At 42.9% G+C, this 25,800-nt stretch overlaps 1 protein-coding gene across 10 annotated transcripts in view; it reads left to right on the forward strand.

The window, feature by feature from the left end:
• lekr1 (Leucine-, glutamate- and lysine-rich protein 1) overlaps nt 1–25,800 on the forward strand; it is a 424,197-nt gene that overhangs the window by 96,430 nt on the left and 301,967 nt on the right. The gene's annotated exons all lie outside the window — the stretch shown is intronic.

Here is a 25,800-nt window from a genome sequence, read left to right on the forward strand (position 1 = left end):
AATATCCATTTCTTATCTCTTTAATAATACAAGTAATCAGTATTCCTTTTTTACAAAAAAATACTGTTTTATGAAGTGCTATAAGCTAACCAGTCTTGGATTTGTTACAAAACTTAATCAAATATCTACATCACAGACCTGTTTGAAGTGACTTGGTTGTGAAGCAAAGTGTTTTATAATACATCCTACTTTATATACAACTTGCAATGCAGTGCCATAATTGTTTCTCCAATCCTGTCTGCTAGTAATTTTAATAAAGGCTTCATTGTAAAATCTCTCACAGCAGTGCAAGCTTGCCATGCTGGAAAATAATTTTCTGAAGCAAGTTGCTGCAAAAATAGAGCCATAATGTTCAAGAAGGATGGACCACGCAAAGCATCTTTCCCTTTGAGTTTGATTGTGTGGTTATGATCAAAATTAGATAGTTGTGTATGGGGAAGTGGAAGAGCAGGGAGAAAATTGGTTCCTAAATGAAACCGATTGAAGAGGGGAAGGGAGCCAACAATAATAAGTTGCATTTATATAGTACCTTTAACCTAGTCCCATTCTCTCATCACCCCTGAACTCACTGACCTACATTGGCTCAATGGCTCCAGCAACACCTCAAATTTAAAGATTTTCATCCTTGTGTTCAAATCCCTCCAGTGCTTGCCCCGCCCTATCTCTGTAACCTCCTTTAGTCCTCCAATCCTCCGAGAACTCTGAGTTCCTCCAATTCTGACCTCTTGTGCATCCTGATTTCCTCCGCCCTGCCATTGACAGGCATGCCTTCTGCTGTGTAGGCCCCAAGCACTGGAATTCCCTTCCTAAATCTCTCCACGTCTCTATATCTCCTCTTTTAAGACGCACCTTAAAAGCTACCTCTTTAACCAAGCTTTTGGTCACCTGTCTGACTATCTCCTTACGTGGCTTGGTGTCAAATTTTGTCTGATAACGTTCCTGTGAAGCTCCTTAGGACATTTTACTACAGTAAAGGTGTTATATGAATGCAAGTTGTTGTTATCTGAAACAAAGTGTGGTGCAGAACTGCTTTCTCACTTCCTGTGTAGCTGAATCTCCCTGGATAAAGACCCTTTTAAAATTCAGTCTGTAAAGTGAGGTGTGAGCTTCCTCTCTGCTTTTTCCCAAACACTCGGATGTGGTTGACTCGTTACATATCATCCAATCCCCCTCAGTGCTAATACCCTGGCATCCCTGGACAGTAAACTCAACAAAGTCCTCTGGCATGCAACTTGTAGCCATCCCATGCACCTTTGCTGCGTTTTGAGCCGACCTAACGAGTTCTCCCCCTGATATCATGTTGATTCTTCCCCTACTCCCAACTCCATTCAGGCGTGAGAAGCCCTGGACCTCGTGCTATTTTTCAAACAGCGAACCTCCTAGTTTGATGAATGGTGATTTCAAGCTTTTCCAAGCAGGTATGTTATGAAACAACAAGCTCTCAGATTTTTTTTATTCGTTCATGGGATGTGGGCATCGCTGGAAAGGCCAGAATTTATTGCCTATCCCTAATAGCTTATGAGATTCCAATGCCTGGAGCTTACTGAGAAAATACTACTTGCAAACTAAGTTGGGGTCAATGCTAGTGCAGGCAGAACATCCTGCCACATTTTTGCTGATAATTGTGGTGCCAAAGAAAATGCAGGTTTTGATGTAAATGAAGCATTTACTTACCATGATGATAATTGTGGAACCGACAGTGGTGAAGGAGAGGTTTAGTTGGAAGTCCTTTTCATAACATGCGCTTTCATTGACCACAGGGTTTAATTTATAAACATCGGTCCAGCTTAGTCCTATTCCTCTTTGCCTTGTTTAGAGAAGCTGTCTTTGTCATTCTTTTTACTTTCCTGTTTAGGAAATGTTTCTCAGTTTTCTTAATACAGAACACAATAATGTAAATCACAGGAAAACATGTAATTGTATCACTTGCACGTGAATGATGTGTTTTTTTGACTTTTCTCCCTCTTCAAACATTTTTTTCATGAAAACTAGTTAATCTGTACATGGAGGTTGCAAGGAGAGAAAACTATTATTCTGTCTCTTGCTTATTTACTTCTTTTTATCTCCTTCTTTCAGTGGAAAAATAAGCAGTTGTTCATTCTTAAATGAAATCTATGACCTTGTGTGACTTGTTTGGAGTTACTGAAGTAATGATTGTAAGTGCTGCTTTAAAGGTTGTTTTGGTGAATATGCACCTTTATCCGTCTTGTTTCTGATTATTTTGACTAATCTCTGAGCGCTTAGTGCAATTTTCTGGCTTTGCGTTCCTGATGGAGTTCATGTTAGAAACTCAGGGTTACACTGTGAATAACTTTCCAACCAGTAAGTTAACTAGTTGCAAAAATTTGCACAGTACTCCTCAAATTCCCCATATATGCTCCTGACAGATATGATTCTCCACTGGGAGTGCAAAGTCAGAAAATTACTCCTTGTATATTAAATAGCAAAGTAATTTATGTGCTTGAATGTATGCTAATCAAAGGTGATATAACCAAATTACTAAATTATAACATCATTCAGGTAATAGCTGTAAAACTTTGCACACGTTATGACATCATCCTGCCTAACAGCGAAAATCCAGAAAAAAGACTGCAGTGAATTTTAGGACCACCACTCAACTATTTTTTGCTATATTCTTCCAAAGTATTTGCAGCAAAGTAAACAGGCCATTTGGCCCCATGCCGGTGTTTATGCTCCACACGAGACTCCTCCCACCTTTCTTCATCTAACCTCATCAACATATCCTTCCACTCCTTTCTCCCTGATGTGCTCATCTAGCTTCACCGATACTCAGTTTGGGTTCCGCCAGGACCATTCGGCTTCAGACCTCATTACAGCCTTGATGCAAACATGGACAGAAGAGCTGAATTCCAGGGGTGAGGTGAGAGTGACAGCCCTTGACAGCAAAGCATTTGACTGTGTGTGCATCAAGGAGCCCTAGTAAAATTAAAGTCAATGGAAATCGGGAGTGGGGGGGGAACTCTCCCCTGGCTGCAGTCCTAGCATAAAGGAAGATGTTAGTGGTGGTTGGAGGCCAATCATCTCAGCATCAGGATATCGCTGCAGGAGTTCTTCAGGGCAGTATCCTAGGCCCAACTATCTTCAGCTGCTTCATCAATGACCTTCCTTCCATCATAAGGTCAGATATGGGGATGTTTGCTGATAATTGCACAGTGTTCAGTTGCATTCGCAAATAATAAAGCAATGCATGCCCAGATGCAGCAAGACCTGAACGACATTCAGGCTGATAAGTTTGCTGATGATACAAAGATGAGTGGGAAAGCAAATTGTGAGGTGGACACACAAAATCTGCAAAGGGATATAGACAGGCTAAGTGAGTGGGCAAAAATTTGGCAGATGGAGTATAATTTGGGAAAATGTGAGGTTATCCACTTTGGCAGAAAAAATAGAAAAGCAAATTATAATTTAAATGGAGAAAAATTGCAAAGTGCTGCAGTACAGAGGGACCTGGGGGTCCTTGTGCATGAAACACAAAAAGTTAGTATGCAGGTACAGGAAGTAATGAGGAAGGCAAATGGAATGTTGGCCTTTATTGCAAGGGGGATTGAGTATAAAAGCAGTGAAGTCCTGCTACAATTGTACGGAGTATTGGTGAGGTCACACCTGGAGTACTGTGTGCAGTTTTGGTCTCCGTATTTAAGGAAGGATATACTTGCATTGGAGGCTGTTCAGAGAAGGTTCACTAGATTGATTCTGGAGATGAGGGGGTTGACTTATGAAGGTAGGTTGGGCTTATACGTATTGGCGTTCAGAAGAATGAGAGGTGACCCTATCGAAACATACAAGATAATGAGGGGGCTCGACAAGGTGGATGCAGAGAGGATATTTCCACTCAGCTGAGGAGGAATTTCTTCTCTGAGGGTTGTATATGTATGGAATTCTGTGCCTTAGAGAGCTGTGGACGCTGCGTCATTGAATATATTTAAGGCGGAGATAGACAGACTTTTGAGCTATAAGGGAATAAAGGGTTATGGGGAGTGGGCAGGGAAGTAGAGCTGAGTCCATGATCAGATTAGCCATGATCTTATTAAATGACTGAGCAGATTCGAGGGGCCAGGTGGCCTACTTCTGCTCCTATTTCTTATGATTTTTAAAAGTAACATTCGCACCACATGAGCCAGACAATGATTATCTCCAACAAAAAAGAGTCTAACCACCGCCCCTTGACATTCAATGGCATTACCATCGCCGAATCCCTCACCATTGGAATACTGTCCAATTGCCTGGATGAGTGCAGCTCCAACAATACTCAGGAAACTCAACACCATCCAGGACAAGTAGCCCGCTTGATTGGCATCCCAACCACCACCTTAAACATTCACTCCCTCCACCGGCACAACGTGGCTGCAGTATGTAACATCTACAAGATGAACTGCAGCAACATGCCAAGGCTTATTCGACAGCACCTCCCAAACCCATGGCCTCTACCACTTACCTAGAAGGATACGGGCAGCAGGTGCATGGGAACACCATCACCTCCAAGTTCCCCTCAAGTCACTCACCATCCTGACTTGGAAATGTATAACCGTTACTTTGTCATCGCTGGGTCAAAATCCTGGAACTCCCTCCCTAAACCACGATGGGAGTACCTTCACCACGCACACTTCAGCAGTTCAAGAAGGTGGCTCACCAACACCTTCTCGAGTATTTAGGGATGGGCAATAAATACTGGCCTTGCCATCGATGCCCTCATTCCAGGAATGAATATTAAAAAAACCTTAAATACTTCTGTGGTAACGAGTTCCATACTCTAACCACTCTCTGAGTAAAGAAGTTTCTCCTGAATTCCCTGTTGGATTTATTAGTGACTATCTTATATTTATGGCCCCTAGTTCTGGTATCACCCACAATTGGAAGCATCATCTCTATGTCTACCTTATCAAACCTTTTAGACCTTAAAGACCTCTATCAGGTCACTCAATCTTCCTTTTTCTAGGGAAAAGAGTCCCAGCTTGTTCAATCTTTCAACCTCTCAGTTTTAGTATCATTCTAGTAAATCTTTTTTGTACCTTCTCCATTGCCTCTGTATCCTTTTTATAATATGGAGACCAGAACTGTTTACTGTACTGTTTACAAGAATGGTCTAACCAAGGCTCGATACAAGTTTAACATAACTTATCCACTATTCAATTCTATCCCTCTAGAATTGTACAAATGAGTAAGGAGAACATTCTGAAAAGCCATTTTTCTTGTAATGTACATCTAGAAATAATATGATGTCACAACACATTATATTAACTGCTTTCATTCTGGTAGTGTGCTGCATTATAAAGACTGCATTCATAGATCCCCATTGAAATAAACGACTTTGTACTCATAGAAGAAATATAATTTTATAAATTGGGGCAGTAAAATATGTATTGCCCTGGAACTATGCAACCCAATAAGGATCAAGATGCAATATGACATACAGTATGTGACTTAGTCTATATATTATTCGTCACATATATTGTGATATGTTCTTACGACATCACTAACAAACACATTCTACAAAATGGCTTTTACACAGAAAATCTGTCTCGTGTGACTTTGCCACATGATCCTTTTTATTGTATTTACATTAGTAGTTGCAATACATTAGTAGTCCACCAGGTGGAGCAGTAGTCCACTAGGGGAACTCTATTACACTTCTCCCTCCTTAATGAAGAAGTAATCATAACAAAATATTCATTATACATAACTTGCATGTTTTACATAACAAAAGATTATGGACTTATTTTTCCATATTTACAAATCAAACTTAACCACTAGTTTTCTGCTTCGAAGAGGATACCTTTGCTCTCGAACAGAACTTTCAAAACCTGGTGTCGAACTTAGACTCATTCTAGGCTGAGCCTGAGAAGAGTTTTTCTCCAAGGGCAACCCTTGATCTACACGTGGACTCTCTACAACTTCAAACTGTTTGTCTGCCTAACTCAGACTCCTCATCTAGCTCAAGTTGTAAGTAAGCACTTGTCAGATCTAACTTTGAGAAGATCTGGCCACCTGGCAGCGTTGTGAACAAATCTTCTACATTTGGCGATGTATTGGGTAGATTACCCACGAGAACTTGGTTTACGGTTACTTTATAATCACCACACAACCTTACCTTACCCATCAGACTTAGCTACAACAACAATGGGTGTAGCCCATTAATTTAGATCTGCCTTAGAGATAATGTTCTCAGTTTCTAGTCTTTTGAGTTCTTGCTCAACTTTCTCCTTGAGTGCATATGGTACAGGACGTGGCTTACAGTAAACTGGTTTAGTGTCTTTCTGCTTTGACATTCGCCTTGAAGCCTTGGATCGGACTGTCTGTTTCACGGAACACCTTCAATACTGCTTGATGACGTCATCTTTTGATGCAAATTTTGTTTCCACACAAAAAATCTCATTCCAATCCAGCTTCAGTGATCCCAACCAATTTCTGTCGATCAAGGCAGGCTTGTCTCCTGTCACTACTGTTGTGGAGTATTATAGAGATACTCAACTCAAGTTTGTTTTGCAGAAAAGAATCGTTTATTATAAAGTACTCGATCGAGGGAGAGACAGCTTCAACACGAGTTCAGTAACTCGGTGACGCAAACCAGCCATCCTCCTCAAACAATCGTTGGGTTACTGTTTTTATACAGTCAAAATACATACAAAATCATGAAGCTACGCGCAGAAGTGTTCCATTGGTTGTTTCCCTTAACATGTCACGAGTCGTCGCCTACCTACTATGATTACATTGGTCAATACAATTACAGTTATTTCATTAGTACATATGATTCCAGTGATTTCATCAGTACATACAATTCCAGCAATTTAATTCTGTGGCCCCTCATCTGATTAGTCACGTGCTACATCATTTCTGTGAACTCCTCCAAACCCATTTGTTTTGTGTGACTGTTTCATCCTTGAATAGGTTTAACAACACAGCTAGAGTGTCCTCAATCTGTTATCTCCTGTTATCTCGTGCCATGCTATGTGATTCCTAGCTGGCCCCTGCAGTCTATTTTTTCTACTACTATAAGCTGTTTGTGAGTGACACAGTTACATAAGAACATAAATAAGAATTAGGAACAGGAGTAGGCCATCTAGCCCCTCCAGCCTGCTCCGCCATTCAACAAGATCATGGCTGATCTGGCCGTGGACTCGGCTCCATTTACCTGCCCGCTCCCCATAACCCTTAATTCCCTAATTGGTTAAAAATCTATCTATCTGTGATTTGAATACATTCAATGAGCTAGCCTCAACTGCTTCCTTGGGCAGAGAATTCCACAGATTCACAACCCTCTGGGAGAAGAAATTCCTTCTCAACTCGGTTTAAAATTGGCTCCCCCGTATTTTGAGGCTGTGCCCCCTAGTTCTAGTCTCCCCGACCAGTGGAAACAACCTCTCTGCCTCTATCTTGTCTATCCCTTTCATTATTTTAAATGTTTCTATAAGATCACCCCTCATCCTTCTGAAGTCCAACGAGTAAAGACCCAGTCTACTCAATCTATCATCATAAGGTAACCCCCTCATTTCCGGAATCAGCCTAGTGAATCGTCTCTGTACCCCCTCCAAAGCTAGTATATCCTTCCTTAAGTAAGATGACCAAAACTGCACGCTGTACTCCAGGTGCAGCCTCACCAATACCCTGTACAGTTACAGCAGGACCTCCCTGCTTTTGTATTCCATCCCTCTCACAATGAAGGCCAACATTCCATTCGCCTTCCTGATTACCTGCTGCACCTGCAAACTAACTTTTTAGGATTCATGCACAAGGACCCCCAGGTCCCTCTGCACTGCAGCATGTTTCTCCCCATTCAAATAATATTCCCTTTTACTGTTTTTTTTTCCAAGGTGGATGATCTCACATTTTCTGACATTGTATTCCATCTGCCAAACCTTAGCTCATTTGCTTAACCTATCTAAATCTCTTTGCAGCCTCTCTTTGTCCTCTACACAACCCGCTTTCCCACTAATCTTTGTGTCATCTGCAAATTTTGTTACACTACACTCTGTCCCCTCTTCTAGGTCATCTATGTATATTGTAAACAGTTGTGGTCCCAGCACCGATCCCTGTGGCACACCACTAACCACCGATTGCCAACCTGAAAAGGACCCATTTATCCCGACTCTCTGCTTTCTGTTAGTTAGCCAATTCTCTATCCATGCTAATACATTTCCTCTGACTCCGCGTACCTTTATCTTCTGCAGTAACCTTTTGTGTGGCACCTTATCGAATGCCTTTTGGAAATCCAAACATACCACATCCATCAGTACACCTCTATCCACCATGCTCATTATATCCTCAAAGAATTCCAGTAAATTAGTTAAACATGATTTCCCCTTCATGAATCCATGTTGCGTCTGCTTGATTGCACTATTCCTATCTAGATGTCCCGCTATTTCTTCCTTAATGATAGCTTCAAGCATTTTCCCCACTACTGATGCTAAACTAACCAGCCTATAGTTACCTGCCTTTTGCCTGCCCCCTTTTTTAAACAGAGGCGTTACATTAGCTGCTTTCGAATCCGATGGTACCTCCCCAGAGTCCAGAGAATTTTGGTAAATTATAACGAATGCATCTGCTATTATTTCCGCCATCTCTTTTAATACCCTGGGATGCATTTCATCAGGACCAGGGGACTTGTCTACCTTGAGTCCCATTAGCCTGTCCAGCACTACCTCTCCAGTGATGGTGATTGTCTCAAGCACCTCCCTTCCTACATTCCCGTGACCAGCAATTTTTGGCATGGTTTTTGTGTCTTCCACTGTGAAGACCGAAGCAAAATAATTGTTTAAGGTCTCAGCCATTTCCACATTTCCCATTATTAAATCCCCCTTCTCATCTTCTAAGGGACCAACATTTACTTTAGTCACTCTTTTCCATTTTATATATCAGTAAAAGCTTTTACTATCTGTTTTTATGTTTTGCGCAAGTTTACCTTCGTAATCTATCTTTCCTTTCTTTATTGCTTTTTTAGTCATTCTTTGCTGTTGTTTAAAATTTTCCCAATCTTCTAGTTTCCCACTAACCTTGGCCACCTTATACGCATTGGTTTTTAATTTGATACTCTCCTTTATTTCCTTGGTTATCCATAGCTGGTTATCCCTTCTCTTACCGCTCTTCTTTTTCACTGGTATATATTTTTGTTGAGCACTATGAAAGAGCTCCTTAAAAGTCCTCCACTGTTCCTCAATTGTGCCACCGTTTAGTCTGTGTTCCCAGTCTACTTTAGCCAACTCTGCCCTCATCCCACTGTAGTCCCCTTTGTTTAAGCATAGTACGCTCGTTTGAGACACTACTTCCTCACCCTCAATCTGTATTACAAATTCGACCATACTGTGATCACTCATTCCGAGAGGATCTTTTACTCGGAGATCGTTTATTATTCCTGTGTCATTACACAGGACCAGATCTAAGATAGCTTGCTCTCTTGTAGGTTCTGTAACATACTGTTCTGAGAAACAATCCCGTATGCATTCTATGAATTACTCCTCAAGGCACTCCGTGCAATTTGATTTGACCAATCGATATGTAGGTTAAAATCCCCCATGATTACTGCCATTCCTTTTTCACATGCCTCCATTATTCCCTTGATTATTGCCCGCCCCACCGTGAAGTTATTATTTGGAGGCCTATAAACTACGCCCACCAGTGACTTTTTCCCCTTACTATCTCTAATCTCCACCCACAATGATTCAACATTTTGTTCATTAGTGCCAATATTGTCTCTCACAAGTGCCCTGATATCATCCTTTATTAACAGAGCTACCCCACCTCCTTTCCCTTCTTGTCTATCCTTCCGAATTGTCAGATACCCCTGTATGTTTAATTCCCAGTCTTGGCCACCCTGCAACCACGTTTCAGTAATGGCCACCAAATCATACCCATTTGTAATGATTTGTGCCGTAAACTCATTTACTTTGTTTCGAATGCTGCATGCATTTCGGTTAAGTGTTTTAATACTAGTTTTTAAACCATGATTTTTAGTTTTGACCCCTTCTGCAGCCCCTTTATATTCATACATATTGTCCCTTCCTATCACCTTGTGGTTTACACTTACCCCAGTGCTACTCTGCTCTGTTGCCTCCTGCCTTTTGCATTCTTTCTTGGAGTTCTGTTCATCTGAGCTCTCACCCACTCTAACTAGCTCAGAGCCCTCTCCTGGGTTCCCATCCCCCTGCCAAGCTAGTTTAAAGCCCTCCCAACCGCACTATCAAAACCACCCGCGAGAACATTGGTCCCGTCTCTGTTGAGGTGTAACCTGTCCGACTTGTACAGGTCCCACCTACCCCAGAAACGGTCCCGATTATTCAGGAAACTAAAGCCCTCCCTCCTACACCAATGCCCCAGCCATGTATTTATCTGACTAGCCTTCCTATTTCTACCCTCACTAGTACTTGGCACTGGCAGTAATCCCGAGATTACCACCTTTGAGGTCCTGGCTTTCAATCTTACTCCTAACTCCCTAAACTCTGCTTTCAGGACCTCACCCCTCTTTTTACCTATGTCGTTGGTACCAATGTGGACCACAACCACTGGCTGTTCCCCTTCCCTCCCCAGAATGCCCTGCAGTCGCTCAGTGACATCCTTGACCCTTGCACCAGGGAGGCCCCACACCATCCTGATGTCACTTTTGCTGCTGCAGAAGCGCCTATCTGCTCCCCTAACTATTGAATCTCCTATCATTATGGCTCTTCCTGTCGTCTTCCTCCTCCCGCTCCCGTGCAGCTGAGCCACCCACGGTGCTGTGTACTTGGCCCTGGCTGCACTAGTTAATTCAGAAACTAGGGTCCTAAACTTAAGGAACGCTAACTTCGATGGCATGAGGCGTGAATTGGCCAGAATAGACTGGCAAATGATATTTAATGGGTTGATGGTGGATAGGCAATGGCAAACATTTATAAATCACATGGATGAACTTCAACAGTTGTACATCCCTGTCTGGAGTAAAAATAAAACAGGGAAGGTGGCTCAGGGAAATTAAGGATAGTGTTAGATCCAAGGAAGAGGCATATAAATTGACCAGAAAAAGTAGCAAACCTGAGGACTGGGAGAAATTTAGAATTCAGCAGAGGAGGAAAAATGGTTTAATTAGGAAGGGGAAAATAGAATATGAGAGGAAGCTTGCCGGGAGCATAAAAACTGACTGCAAAAGCTTCTATAGATATGTGAAGAGAAAAAGATTGGTGAAAACAAACTTAGGTCCCTTGCAGTCGGACTCAGGTGAATTAATAATGGGGAACAAAGAAATGGCAGACCAATTGAACAAATACTTTGATTCTGTCTTCACGAAGGAAGACACAAAAGACCTTCTGGATGTACTAGGGGACCGAGGGTCGAGTGAGAAGGAGGAACTGAAGGATATCCTTATCAGACGGGAAATTGTGTTGGGGAAATTGATGGGATTGAAGGCCGATAAATCCCCGGGGCCTGATAGTCTGCATCCCAGAGAACTTAAGGAAGTGGCCCTAGAAATAGTGGATGCATTGGTAATCATTTTCCAACAGTCTATCGGTTCTGGATCAGTTCCTATGGACTGGAGGGTAGCTAATGTAACACCACTTTTTAAAAAAGGAGGGAGAGAGAAAATGGGTAATTATAGACCGGTTAGCTTGACATCAGTAGTGGGGAAAATGTTGGAATCTATTATTAAGGATGAAATAGCAGCGCATTTGGAAAGCGGTGACATGATCGGTCCAAGTCAGCATAGATTTATGAAAGGGAAATCATGCTTGACCAATCTTCTGGAATTTTTTGAGGATGTAACTAGTAGAGTGGACAAGGGAGAACCAGTGCATGTGGTGTATTTGGACTTTCAAAAGGCCTTTGACAAGGTACCACATAAGAGATTGGTGTTCAAGATCAAGGCACATGGTATTGGGGGTAATGCACTGGCGTGGATAGAGGATTGGTTGGCAGGCAGGAAGCAGAGAGTTGGGATAAACGGCTCCTTTTCAGAATGGGAGGCAGTAACTAGTGGCGTACCGCAGGGCTAAGTGCTTGGACCCCAGCTATTTACAATATACATTAATGATTTGGATGAAGGAATTGAGGGTAATATCTCCAAGTTTGCAGATAACACTAAACTGGGTGGCGGTGTGAGCTGTGAAGAGGATGCTAAGAGGATGCAGGGTGATTTGGACAGGTTAGGAGAGTGGGCAAATGCATGGCAGATGCAGTATAATGTGGATAAATGTGAGGTTATCCACTTTGGTGGCAAAAATACGAAGGCAGAATATTATCTGAATGGCGGCAGATTAGTAAAAGGGGAGGTGCAACGAGACCTGGGTGTCATGGTTCATCAGTTATTGAAAGTTGGCATGCAGGTACAGCAGGCGGTGAAGGAGGCAAATGGCATGTTGGCCTTCATAGTTAGGGGATTTGAGTATAGGAGCAGGGAGGTCTTACTGCAATTGTACAGGGCCTTGGTGAGGCCTCACCTGGAATATTGTGTACAGTTTTGGTCTCCTAATCTGAGGAAGGACGTTCTTGCTATTGAGGGAGTGCAGCGAAGGTTCACCAGATTGATTCCAGGAATGGCTGACAGACATATGAGGAGAGACTGGATCAACTGGGCCTTTAGACACTGGAGTTTAGAAGGATGAGAGGGGATCTCATAGAAACGTATAAGATTCTGACCGGACAGGACAGGTAAGATGCGGGAAGAATGTTCCCGATGTTGGGGATGTCCAGAACCAGGGGACGCAGTCTTAGGATAAGTGGTAGGCCATTTAGGACTGAGATGAGGAGAAACTTCTCCACTCAGAGTTGTTAACCTGTGGAATTCCCTGCTGCAGAGACTTGTTGATGCCAGTTCATTGGATATATTCAAGAGGGAGTTAGATGTGGCCCTTACGGCTAAAGGGATCAAGGGGTATGGAGAGAAAGCGGGAAAGGGGTACTGAGGTGAATGATCAGCCATGATCATATTGAATGGTGGTGCAGGCTCGAAGGACTGAATGGCCTACTCCTGCATCTATTTTCTATGTTTCTATGTTTATACTGGGTAAATGCCAGATATTATCTTCTTAAGAGTTCTTTGACCTCAGCTATCACCCTTTCTAAGGAGAATTCACCCTGTCTCCATTTGTTTTGCTCTTTGTTCTAGCCTTGATAACAACAAACTGATTAAATAGTGCAGAGGCTCCACAGTATTCTGTTCTCAGAGTGTCGAGTTCAACACGCATCTTTTCTGTCTTTACTGTAAACCTCGCTTATGGCTTTAACGTTACTTGATTCATTTCCCTCTGATTAATTTATTCTTCTACACTACTATGAGAGGCAAGCTCTGAAACTGATCCATGTATTTCACCGGTATGGTGATACGTCCTACCACAGGGATTTGCTCTCCTTCGTAGCTTCGCAGCTCTATCGTTAATTTCTCCAGTCGAAAATCACTCAACTTGTTGAGATATAGCGATTCTGGTACTACACTCACGGATGCACTAGTGTCGATTTCCATGGGTATTCTGGTTCCTGCAGCATCTACTTGGATGACGATACATCGTGAATCACTTAGATATCCTCATGCTCCCGATGTGGTATATCACCAGAACCTCCTCATCCTGTTGCTTCTCTTCAATGCTATGTAGTCTCTGGTGATTTCTACTTATAGCATTGAAAGTTGATTTACCCTTTGCAAGATGCCCAGTTTTCTTGCAGCAGAAACACTCTGCCTTCACATGGACAGCTTTGAGCAATGTGTTGTCCCAGACACTGATAGCACAACTTCCATGTGCTGTTACCGTGGCCAGTTGCTGAGGCCTTGGGGCCCAACTGCTTTTCCTTTTAACCTGCAGGCGATTCACCTCAGTTGACGACTCAGTTGGCGCAAAATTCTCGGAGTATTGGTCGCCATATCCATTGACATAGCTGTCTGACAAGCTAAATCAAAAGTCAAGTTAGGGATTGTCAACTATTTTCTTCTGATTGCTTCATTTTTCATCCCACAAACGAAGCAATCATGAAAGTTTCGAAAGTTTCAAAAATGACAATGAATATATAGCTTTTTTAAAGCCACAATGTACTTACAGATTACCCTCATCAATGAATTGATCTCATATTCCAAAATGATAACTTTCAGCAATTTCCAGGGGCTCAGGACTGTAGTGCTGATCTCTGTCAGTGGCGTGTCCTTTGGCTTGTTGGACAAGCACATTTTTCAGGGTTTCATACACCTCGGGGTCTGCTTCAGTCAAGAAAATAGCCTGTTTTCTTTCTAAAACCACCTGGTTATGCATTTCATCGGGGACTTCGACGCTACTATTCACAGTGGAAAACATTTCTAGCCACTCCACATACACCCTGAAAGTCTCTCGGCCATAATGGAACTCACCCAAGCACCCTATTATTCCCATAGGCATGCCATCTGGACTCTGGCAAGGTCGATAGTTCAGCCAAGTGTGCTTGAAATTTCCCTTCGATTTTTAGCTGTTCTGCAAAACAAAGAACCTCTGTTGGTGGGCAGAATCATCCACCAACAAAAATTTCAGCTAGGGAATCCAGAAATCCTATCCTCATAGCCAATGTGATATATTCTTACGACATCACTAACAAGCACACTCTACAAGATGGTTCTTACACAGAAAACCTGTCATCATGTGACTTTGCAACATGACCCTTTTATTGTATTTACATAAGTAGTTGCAGTACATCAGTAGTCCACTAGGTGGAACAGAAGTCCACTCATCATCATCATAGGCAGTCCCTCTGAGTCAAGGAAGACTTGCTTCCACTCTAAAAATGAGTCCTTCGGTGACTGAACAGTCCAATATGAGAACCACAGTCCCTGTCACAGGTGGGACAGGTAGTCGTTGAGGGAAAGGGTGGGTGGGACTAGTTTGCTGCACGTTCTTTCCGCTGCCTGTGCTTGATTTCTGCATGCTCTCGGCGATGAGACTCGAGGTACTCAGCGCCCTCCCGGATGCACTTCCTCCACTTAGGACGGTCTTTGGCCAGGTGTCAGTGGGGATGTTACACTTTATCAGGGAGGCTTTGAGGGTGTCCTTGTAATATTTCCTCTGCCCACCTTTGGCTCGTTTGCCGTGAAAGAGTTCCAAGTAGAGCGCTTGCTTTGGGAGTCTCGTGTCTGGCATGTGAACAATGTGGCCTGCCCAGCGGAGCTGATCAAGTGTGGTCGTGCTTCTATGCTGGGGATGTTGGCCTGGTTGAGGACGCTAACATTGGTGCGTCTGTCCTCCCAGGGATTTGCAGGATCTTGTGGAGACATCGTTGGTGGTATTTCTCCAATGACTTGAGGTGTCTATTGTACATGGTCCATGTTCCTGAGCCATACAGGAGGGCTGGTATTACTACAGCCCTGCAGACCATGAGCTTGGTGGCAGATTTGGGGGCCTGGTCTTCGAACACTCTTTTCCTCAGGCGGCCGCTAGTCCACTAGTGGGAGCTCTATTACATATATCTAACTGTGAGGGATATTATAATAATCGTGTGACTGGTCACTGTTTGTATTTTGAGTTGGGGTTCTTTTTACAAAATCAATAACTAAGCACAGCCAGTACGAATAAAATAAAACCATTAGCTCTACCTGTGATACAGTTTCGGATCAGGAATGTAACCCACTCAGAAGCAAATTGTTTGTCATTGTGAAAAGATTGTGATGATTTTGTGAATGAAGGGTGACTGAACTGCATTGTTGTTTTAGAAAAGCCAATGTAGTGCATCTTTCCATCTGTCTGAACATTACTGCTGGTGTCAAAAATTGTAGCTGGCACATTTGGATTATTGCATGATAGGATCCCAGTTCCTTTATTTTATTTAGTTCCACAAGATTTCTGAATGTTTTGAGACATGGTGGTGCAAGGATTTTGGGAAGAAGCAATAAACAGAATAGTGCCCTCTTTGTCACCCACACACACACAGGGACATTCAGAGATCAAATATAAGAGCTAAATGATAAAAGAAAAACCACAAAGGTGAAAATCAGATGAATTGTTCTACTGGTATATAGAATATGCAGATTTTGACACCACCAGATTTTGTATCATGCTACTTATGCTGGTACATTTTCCACACTGCACATGCTTAGGGGTCAATTTTCCACATTGCTGATTTTTGGAGCAGTTGCAGAGGTACATCCGATTTTTTTTTAGTGGCCGACCGCGCCAAAAAATGTTGCAAGTTTCACCAGAATAAACGTTCATTTTGGAACGGCGCAGATTGTCCTTAAGCTCTGTGAGTGGAGCTTAAGGTCTGTGCCAAAAAACTGAGGTTGCCAGGGTAACGAGGGTCACACTGAAGGGCTGAGGCTGCAAAGTGAAACATACAAGATGCAGCCAGACATAAGCGATTGTAGAGCCCCGGTGCTGCTGCTAACCTGTGCCGAATGGCCCCCCGGGGTTGGTGCTGCTGCTATCCTGGGCCAAATGATCTCCTGCCCCTGGTGCCGCTCCTATCCCGGACCGAATGGCCTCCCGCCACCCCCCCCCCCCCGGTGCCACTCCTATCCCGGGCTGAATGGCTCCCCGCTCCCCCCAGGTCGCTGCTATCCCAGGCCGAATGGCCTCCCGGTGCCGGTGCCACTGCTATCCCAGGCCAAGTGGCCCCTCATCCCCGGTGTTGCCGCTATCCCGAGTCGATAGGCCCTCCACCCCTGGTGCTGCTGCCGCTCCGATCCCGGGCCGAAAGGCCCCCCGCCCCCGCTGCCGTGTCTTCTTCCCTCCCTCTAAAGCTGACTTAGCTCCGCTAAAACTATGGCGTCTTCTCTGCGCCAATTTTGTTAAGTTCAGGTAAGATTTTTTAGAACAGTACACTGTGCCGTTTTTGAAAAAATCCAAGTTGGCCAAACTCGCTTAAATGGCCAGAAATGGTGCTGCCGGTAGCCGGCACTCCCAGTGATATCAAAAAATTGGGAACTAAAATAAAAATCGACCGTCAGTAGTTTATGATGGTGTAGAAACTTTGGCGAAACTTGCAGATTTTAGTTTGCTCCAAAAAAAACAGCGGATGCCAAAAAAATGGGGTAGAATGGTAGCGAAAATTCAGCCTTAGACTCGGCATTCTGAGACTTGCAGTGTTTTGTGTAGTTGTCAGCCCAGTCAGCTATTTATTGGAAATTATAGCTCTGAAAAGCATAGCGACAGCAGCTTTTTTTTTTAAAGAGAGAAGTTAGACTTACAAATAAAATGACACAAAGACACAAAGGACAATTTTATAGGTAAGGTTAATTAAATTAAATATTTTAAAAGTTTTTCAACATTCTTTTGAAAATTGCTCATCAAACATAGAAACATAGAAAATAGGAGCACGAGTAGGCCATTCGGCCCTTCGAGCCTGCACCACCATTCAAGATCATGGCTGATCATTCTCTCAGTACCTCTTTCTTGCTTTCTCTCCATACCCCTTGATCCCTTTAGCCGTAAGGGCCATATCTAACTCCCTCTTGAATATATCCAATGAACTGGCATCAACAACTATCTGCGGCAGGGAATTCCACAGGTTAACAACTCTCTGAGTGAAGAAGTTTCTCCTCATCTCAGTCCTAAATTGCCTACCCCTCATCCTAAGACTGTGTCCCCTGGTTCTGGACTTCCCCAACATCAGGAACATTCTTCCCGCATCTAACCTGTCCAGTCCCGTCAGAATCTTATATGTTTCTATGAGATCCCCTCTCATCCTTCTAAACTCCAGTGAATAAAGGCCCAGTTGTTCCAGTCTCTCCTCATATGTCAGTCCAGCCATCCCTGGAATCAGTCTGGTGAACCTTCGCTGCACTCCCTCAATAGCAAGAACGTCCTTCCTCAGATTAGGAGACCAAAACTGAACACAATATTCCAGGTGAAGCCTCACCAAGGCCCTGTACAACTGCAGTAAGACCTCCCTGCTCCGATACTCAAATCCCGTGAATCAGAGATTATTCTGTATCAATGCAGGGAATGGGGGAGTGGGGTTGGACAACACTGTGGAAATGGAGAAGGAACATAAACTTGCAGGAAAATAATTTGGAAAGAGATTCTAAACCTTTTACCCAGAGATAGTAAAGCAAGTGTTTTTTTATTTCTTCCTGGATATTAAATAGTGTTTCCCTTTTCCATCAGCTAGATAAATCATAAGTATAAACAATTCTTTATGTAAGCAATTATTATTTTTGAATTCTCAATATAAACAAAGTAAAACACAGATGCTTTAATTGCCTTTTTTATTTGTATGTGTCTCTTACTGACGTAAAAAAAATAGTTACAATATAAAACATTACCTTTTTAAAATTCATCCTTTAGCTCCTTTTCAAATCATTTAGAAACACAAACTCATGGGCTAGAAATTCGGCAGGTTTTCACCAATTTTACCGCCATTTTTCAGCAGTAAAGGTATGTTTTTTGGCGGTAAAAAAATGTAGCGCCATTTTGCATGTTTCGCTAGTGGTTTAGCGCCGGCGATAAAAATGATCGTCCGCCTTTTTTGTTGTTGCTGTTTTTATGACGGCAATCATTGTGTAATGCTCCGCTATCGCCGTTTTTGCAAAATTCGCCGATATCGTCATTTTTACCGCCGGCAATAAAACCCGCCTGAAAAAAATCCAGTCTTACCAGGTCGGACTCACGACACACAGGGTGCTAATGACACCATCTTGAAAGATGGAACATACAGGATTCAACCCTGGGTGTTTGTTGCTGCAACCCACTTGGACCCGGGGCCTCGGATGCTGGATAACCACGGAATGTGGTGTCCTCATCCGATGAACTGGTGCCTGTGTGGGCTCCCCCACACCCACCTCCGCCCCCCCCCCCATCAAATTAATGCTTTGATCCTCCTCCCGTGGAGATTCTTCAGCTTGGCTGATGTCTGTGTCCTCCACCGTAGCATCCGGCAAGGTGGGGGCTTCCACTCCTGGATGTGAAGTCTCAGAATCCACATCTTCAAAATAGAAAACAACAGACGACTGGTTAACAGCAGAGCAGGGGGCAGGGTGACATGAGTAGGATTACATAGCGCAGGCTCATTTGAAGGACCGCCACTACTGCATTACATGTCGCCGACAGACCGTACATCGCATTACCCAAACCCTGGCCCACAGACAGTGTATAATATTGACCCAACCAAGACCATGGATTTTTCAGGACTTATCCTCACTCTCAAATGAGGGCTCAGCACCCCCATGGGTAATTGATCGCTGCGAGGCACCCATCAAACCTGCCATGCAACTCTCAAGCTGGCTGAGTTGGAATACTTTGGCCAGACCACCGCCTGTGCGTCGCTGCTCCCGGCGGTTGTGCGACAACTTTCCCTGCAAAGATGACAATACACATGGTTACCAGAGGGCCCTTCTGCTCTTGTGGCACACACAGATAGTCATCAAAGCACTTATACCACACTGTGTGCATTTAATACAGTCCTGGTAGTTGCACGTGGTTCATGGGGAAGACATCGAAGTGCAGAAACATCTTTTAAGATGTCAAAAAGCAGTTTTTATAATGTGTGACGATCATTCATGGCAAATAAGGTGTAACACTAAGCCTACCGATACCAACATGTGTCACATTTACAATTTAAGTAATTGGAGTGCATCAATAAAAATATTACTTACTCTGACGACCTCGCAATAGTTATTCCACCTTTTCCGACACTACGTGCTCCCTCTTGATACAGTCAACTGAGGAAACCTCCTCAGCCACACTTTTCCACAGACCTTTTACACCAGCTGGGGGGGGTTTTGCATGACCCATCTTTGAAATCTCCTCCATCTGCAGCAGTAGTGAGGGCCTCATTTACGTCAGTATTGAATTTCCTGGCCCTCTTCCTTTCGAAATCACCCTGCATTTTTAATTTCTGTTTAACTGTGCTCAACTCTGCTGTCTTCGATCCTGCTGTTTAAATTAACTCTCAAAAATGGCTGCTTCAGCCCTGGATGTACTGCGCATGCGCGAGCACACCCTGACACATGACCAGGATCGCAGGAAAAAAATCGACCCCCAAAAAATTGTGCATGCGTAGAATGTCCATTTTTTTTTAACTTCGGTAGTTTTGATTTGGGCGCACAAAAATGTGGTTGTGCAATGCCGTTTTTTACCGCTGTCACCATTTACCATTTAGCGAATTTTGCGAGCTTATTTTATAGTGGTATTTCGCTGATATAAAGAAGACGGTAACCACGATTAGCACCAAAAAAACGGTGATAGCCCGAATTGGTGAATTTCTAACATAGTATTATAACCTCCTTCTGTCTCTTCTCTTATACTTTCTTCCTCTTTTGTATCTCTCTTAATTTCTTTTTCTACTCTCCTGTTCTGTTTTGCTTCTTTCCTTTCCAGATGATGGTGGGTGGTATGGCGTGGCAGGGAAGGGAGACATTGAGGGCTGCAGAGCAAATTTCCCACTAGTGGGTGAAGGGACTAGGCCACAAGGGGAAAGGAGCCATGAATGTCTGCACTCAATATTTGCAGGTAGTATAGCCAGGTCACTGTTCCCAGGAGGAAAGCTGTAGGAGCATTGATTCGGAGTGTGGAGAGGGAACTATCCAAGATGTAGAATGGAGCTGGAAAGATTCATAGAATGGTTGCAGCATAGAAGGGGGCCATTCGGCCAATCAAGTCTGTGCCGGTTCTCTGCAAGAGCAATGAGAAGGGGGTGACACTTTAGCATCTTTGCTCTTGCAGTCCCATAACCCATTTTAATCCCGACTCCCTCACTTCCATTAGTCCTTGAATCCTGCCCTGCACCTGTTGCCCTGTTCCTCACCACACTTTTATCCCTCCCCCTTCTCACTACTATCTCCCCTTCCGATCATACCCTCACTCCATTACCTCTTCTCTCCTTCCTTTTCCCCTTCAACTTGCACCCCCTATCCTTTCATACGCTTTGCGCCCATTACCTCCCCTCCTTTTACATGCCTCCAACCCCTCTCAGACCCATTTCTTTCCCCCTCATCCTCACTCCATTCCCTTTTGTTTTCTTTTAGCTATTCCTCCATCCCCTCTCCCTTCCCTCTTGCTCATCTCTTCTTTCATTCTCTCCTCTCTTTTTCACTCTGTCCTCCTATTTCCCCTCTCCATCCCCTCTCCCTGACATCCCATTCCCTCTCCATCCTCGTTTTCCATTCCTGCATCAGATTGGCCAAAGGTCAGCTACCAAGTAGCAAAATCAGTTCTAAGCTGAGAATCCAGCAATCTTTTTTTTAAGTGCCTATCAAGCTATAAATAGAATGTAGCTTATATTTACCCTCACCCCTACCCCACCACTCACCTTCTAGCTTAGTTACTAGCTTAGTTACTAGCTTAGTGCTGAGAAATTGGCAAAGGTGAAGGACATGGTGGATGACCAGGCAGGCAAAGAACTGATTTGGTCCTGACTGGCAGGAAAATAGCAGAAAGTGAGTATCGTTAATAAGTGGAGCAGGTAGGCAATAGCATTGGAAGTCCGATGAGGTTGTCCTGAGTTTGGAAACATTGGCAAGCCCAAGAGGGAAACAAACTGGAAGAGGGGAAGAGAAGAAGCCTGAGAACTTAAATAATGTAAAATAAATAAAGTTAAATATAAATACATTAAACTAAAGAGAGGTAGCGTGAAGCCTTAAATAAACTTAAGTTTAAAAAGAAATAAATTTAAATAAACATAAGCCTACCTAAATACTCCTGCAGCACCACCTAGATAAAGTGACCTGCGGGACAGAGATGGAGGGTCATTCATGTCACCTAGCACTGGGAAGACTGAAAGGTAAATACACATACCTTACAATTAAAAGTAATTGCCTCATGTTACAGCTATGTATGACACCTAAACGTGACAAAATTATGACACAGGAAGTATGTGACAAAAGGGAAGTGCAGGCTAGACTGAATATTCTCGTAGATCTCCCATGGCATTGCACATGGGAGTTCGAAGATACAGATTTTAAAAATCATCCCTTTCTGCTTCGTAAAAGGGAATGGGGTTTTTAAAAGAAGAGCAAAGAAAGTAATGTGCAGAAAGGGGCCAATAAAAAGAAATGGTGGGAAAACAGAAGAGAATGGGACTTTTAAAAATTAGAGACAGAGGAGAAAAGGAAAAAGCAGAATGCCAAATTATTAAAATGTAAGAGAAGCTGGGGAAAAATAGAGGAGAATGAGGTTTTAAGAAGAGTATGAGTAAAAGAAAGAAGAATTGAGCTATTTAAAGAGAGAACCCAGGTAGAAAAAAACAAGAAAAAAAAAATTAAAAGAGAATGGTCTGAGGGCCCAGATTTAAAAAAAATTAGTGGTTGAAGTTATAGTTCGTTTATTAATCTCGTAGGTGCTACATCACTTAACATTTTTCCAGTCATCTGTACAGTAAGTAGGTGTTTCTGATAATATTCTGCATATCTTGCTAATGATTTTCAACCTATTTTCAAAACTATTCGGTATAAACAATTCAAAGCCCAATAGAGTTTGGTTTATGAGTAAACGCGAGTTTTGTCAGATACTAGAGCACTCAGACTCTCATGGGTTTTGGCATTACTTCAATACCCTTATCTGAATTGATTTTCCTTGCTGCTTCAAATGAAAGAACTAAGGTATGGTTATTGATTAATCAGAATTTAGGTTAGTTGTATCACTTTGAAATGAATTTGGTAAAATTCACCAGACCAGATATGAGGATAGTAAGCCGAAGAAAGGCAGTTTCATGCACAAAGTTGATTGCTGCTTACCCAGTACACTCATTCACTGCCAAATCATATAGGGCCATCACATTGCTGACAGTTTCCTTTATTGGAAAAGGCTGATCCATCCTTCTTTTCCACCTTATTCATTACATGTGGACCCAATTTATGATTCTGAACCACAAGCTTGACTCTAAAATAATTGTTTCTGGCTCCAGCCATAATTGAATTGTTTCAGTTTTATGTAAATTTGTTGCATATTCCTATTCTTTTCTAAAATGTTCTGCTGTTACCTAAGGAACAGAATTCCAAGGAATCAGTTAGAAATTATGAATAATTAACTTTGGTAACTCCATAAAGCAGTTACTTTTAAACAGTATGGTTTTCATGTGTGCCCTTTATGTTTATTTAAAGTCAATAATCAATTTACACTTGCTTGCTTTATTAACTGAGAAGATAAATGTTACAAACTAAACAATTTAATTTTTAATAAGTAATTTTCAAACCTGAATTGTACATTAGGTACATGTTTCCATTTGGCTAACAGTATTGTACTTGTGTTTAACAGTAGATGCTTCAATACTCTGTGTTCTATATACTAATTATCGTTTACTTGCATATTGCTTAAGGCAACAGCAAGTGAGGACGACTGGGTGCTAAATGTTCCAGAAAAATACTGCAAACAGTTCCACATTAAATGGAAACCATTAGCTCCCCAGAAACACTCCTTCCTTTAGCGACAAGTGTAGTAGTAATCATCTCTAGCATTTGTTCTGCATGAGTAAATTACTTTATATAAACAACTCTTTTTATTGGAAATAACAATGGCCCAAAATCCCGGTCGGCTGCTTCCTGCGGGCGATCAGGTAAAACAACTTAAAAAAGAAGTGCACTTACCTGAAGCTGCTGCGCCCACGCGAGTTCCCGGTCCTGAGGCCCTCACAGACTGCGCATCGCAGCGCGTGCACGTTAAAACATGCGCAGGGCTGGAGCTGCAGTCACATGGCTCTGGGCAGCCAATTGGGTAAAGTATGTTCTCATTCATAATAATGGGAACTCTAAGTTCCCATTATTATGAATGAGAAACCCCCTCAATACACAAAACTTTAATAAAAAATAAAAAAATACACTACATATTTAACATTAATTTTAATTAATTAATTTTTAAAAAAGTTTTTAAAATTATGCTTTAAAATAAATTTAACGTAGTGGGCAGGGTTTTTAAAAATAAGTTTAAAAATTTTTATTTTTTATGTTTTAAGTGTGGTTTAAAACTCTTATACCTGTAAAAGTAGGCTAGCCTACTTTTATCAGCCGCATGAGTTTAAGACATTTGCCGGGCAAGATATGGGTAAATACCGCAATCTTGCCCTTGCAAATGTCCTGGCTGCCGAGATACGGAAGATCAGTCAAGCTCCAGCTTGACAGATCGGAAAAGCCAGTTTTCAACGCATGTGCATGCGTACGTACTCAGTACGGACCTGGGAGGCCGGAATTTCTGCCCCTATATGTTTACCGTTTCTTTTTCATCAAGGTGAGGGTTGACAGTTGTCAAGAATTGAACATTTTCTTCTTTCCTAAAGTGCCAGCACTAACAGAAACAGTATGTATGACAGATTGAAATGAGAGTTTGGTTTTACATTTGTGAACTCCAAGGTGCTGGACATGATGTTGGGGGGGTTCACATTATATGTCTCTGTCCTCCCCTTTCCATTTAATACATCATTTCAATGTAATTGATTTTCTTTTCTTTGAGGGGAAGGCTATACAGAAATGCATGTCCTATTTTGGCAAATGTCACTCTTAGTGGCTGGAAAATTGCATGTTTTTTGTACTAACAGTAATGTTAACTATCTTGGACAGAAGACTTTGGGCTGGATTTTCTGAGGATCAGCGGGCACGATCGGTGGCAGGTCGGGTGGGAAAGTATTTTTTTCCCCCAGCGAATTAGGAACCCACTGCCACATGCCTTTCCCCGATGTCAGCTCTGTCAGTGCTGAGCAGACCCGACAGGCAGCGGCGAGTTCACAGCGGGGGACCAAATTCAGGTAATTAGTGGCTTACTTAGAGCCACTTAAGAATGAATTTAAATTCACCTTCTGCATTTGATAGCTTGCCCACGGGGTCCACGCTGGTTGTAGACCACGTCTGTCAAGCTGAGGCAGGAGTTCAGTGGCCATTGAATCAGCTGTTGAGTTGACAGCTTCAAATGTAAAATAAAAGCTCCCACCTTACAGAGATATCTTTCCTCAGCCACAAACCCTTCCTCATTGCATTTCCACAACAGATTCACAATGCTGCAAGTCTTTACACAAGTCTCCATCAAGTCTGACCTTATCACACCTCTCACCATTGACAAATCACCTCTGTCATCTCTACTTCATCTGCCATCTATTCCATCAGCATGGGTGCCCTTTATACACTCTCACCTTGGTCCCCGGAATCCCACCATGATCAGCCCCAACACTAGCAGCACGAGGCACACTAGCAGCACCAACAACACCACCAACCTTCTCTGCAATCACCTGTGCTGCACAGGACAGAGGGCATCAGCACCTGACCACATTGCTGCCCGGGAGGCCAGGTAAGGCTTCACCATGGCTAGATTTACTTCGCTTAATACTGTACATCCTGGCTGCCACTTGATGTGCCAGGTTGACACCACTCCACACCAATTCCATAAACCATCCCTACAATGTCCAAGCCACACTCATTGCCATTGCGGGGGGTTCTGCTATGTCTCACCATTCACTGCAACTCACTAAGCCACTTCCAAAGGTGCACACAAATCTGTCCAAGAAAGCAAAGTGTTGAAATAAAGGTTTCAATGTTTGACAACACGTTAACAGAAACTTTACATGAACATTGCATAAAACACCCAAATGCCTACTCTTGCACCTATCAATTCGCTGTGCATGCCCATTACCGTTCTTCTGAAGACCACCTCATCTGAGTCCTGTACAACAGAACTCTCGCATGAACTCGCCCTCCGGGAAGCTGGCCTCCGAGCTACCATTTCCCCCAGGCCTCGTTACAGTCCAATCGTACCCGTGCTTCACCTTGTGCAGATCCCCCTACTACACTAGCCTCTCGACTTTAAAGTACATGTAGTGCCAGTTTCTGAGCTGGTGTCTGTGAGTGACAGATACAGTGACACAATTTCTTCTTCTTCCTCTTCTCTCTCCTCGCTCTTATGCGTTGCCTCGGGTGCAGGCTGCTCCGGTGTTTGTTGATCATTATCTGAAAGC

The sequence above is a fragment of the Pristiophorus japonicus genome, chromosome 6, assembly GCF_044704955.1.
Source record: "Pristiophorus japonicus isolate sPriJap1 chromosome 6, sPriJap1.hap1, whole genome shotgun sequence".
NCBI classification, from domain to species: domain Eukaryota; kingdom Metazoa; phylum Chordata; class Chondrichthyes; family Pristiophoridae; genus Pristiophorus; species Pristiophorus japonicus.